Raw genomic sequence first — 1,621 nt, forward strand, 5'->3', positions numbered from 1 at the left:
CTGCTTCTGTGTATGAATTTATAGATATATGCGAATATACGCTGCATTGTATCAAATGAGTTAGCGTATTTACAAGTGGCAGATATATCAACGAAGGGAGATGACGCAACAAGGACCTTTTTTCTTAGTTCGAGTTCTGGCCTTTCTGGCAAGCAAGAAGCAGGCCAGTCCAATTTGTTTCCACATAGAAAATCATTCAAAGCTGTTACTAGTGATGAATGCAGGTTTCGTCCCAATCAAGCTTCGCCTTCCAGATCTGCTGCAAAAAGATTTAAGACTTAGCGATTACCGGCCCTATAAGTCCAAGCGGGTCATATAAGCGAGCTATAGTCGACAGAATCGATCTTTTATATGGTTTGGATCTCTCCTGAATGGACGAAGACGAAAACAGCAACCAATCCGACGTTGAGTCCCAAGCGAGTCCAAGAGTTTTGGTGATGTCGCTCCCATCATTAAACTTTAGAGACGATTCTCTGTCCTCTCACCATTTTCGCAGCTTTAAGCCCCCACTTGAATTGACTAAGAATTTCCTTTGCTTTTTGAATCGAGTCGCCCCTTGAAATGAGGTCGTCAACGTAGAAGTCACGCCCCAGAATCCGAGATCCAATTGGGAAGTTAATTTCCTAATCCACAGACAGCTGATGCATAACACGGACAGAGAGAAATGAAGCTGGCTTTGTTCCCTATGTAACTGTATCCAGCTTAAAAATCTTTACATCCTGTTCTGGCGAGTCTCGCCACAGAATGCATTGGAGGAATTCGTCCGGTGCTGTAACGCATACGCAGCGATACATCTTACCAATATCTCCTGTTACGGCGACCGGGAAATTACGACAGCGAAGAAGGATGTGAAATAACGAGCTTTGAATAACAGGACCAGCCATCAATCGTTCATTTAATGAATATCCTGACGAGGTAGCTGCGGAGCCGTCGAAAACGACTCACAACTTTGTCGTTGAACTGTCTTCTTTAAAGACACAGTGATGAGGAAGAAAATATTGACAAAGTCCTACGGACTCTGGAGCGACAGGCGACATATGACCCAGATCCAAGTATTCCTTTAGAAAATTTCAATATTGAATCTTCAGGTCTGGACGATTTTGTAGTTTGCGTTCCAGGGTCAGGAACCGACGAAAGGCATGTTGGTATGACGTCCCAAGACATTCCAAACTTCGCTTGAAGGGTAAATGAACCGAATATTGGCCACTAGGCAATCGTGTGAGTCCTTAAAAAATGCTCTTCACAATCAGTTTCTTTCTTTGGTGTGGTAGGTGAAATTTCCAAGCAGGCTTCTATCTCCTTAAATCGACGCACGAATTCATCAGCACGTTCTTCAGAACTTGACTTAAAGAAATACGGATCTGCAAGTTTTATGTTAGCGGGAATGTTCCAATTTGTATCGTTGATTGTAAAATTCGGTTGTCTATCAGTTATGGTAGGCGCTACCAGGGCTGTGAGGCATGTTGAGTACTCAGATACTCGAGACTGTATCGTTATAGTGGCCGTTTTTCCTTCTGTGTCAAAACGAGTATCTCCTAGACCAGAGACAATGGCTGAGGACTTGTGCTTCTTTAACTGAAGCTGTTAAGCAAGGCTTAAATCCAAAAGGACACGACAAGGT

This window comes from Drosophila montana, unplaced genomic scaffold (genome assembly GCF_035044405.1).
Source record: "Drosophila montana isolate Dmon_TW-CO22-7 unplaced genomic scaffold, ASM3504440v1 contig_33_1, whole genome shotgun sequence".
Taxonomy (NCBI): Eukaryota; Metazoa; Arthropoda; class Insecta; order Diptera; family Drosophilidae; genus Drosophila; species Drosophila montana.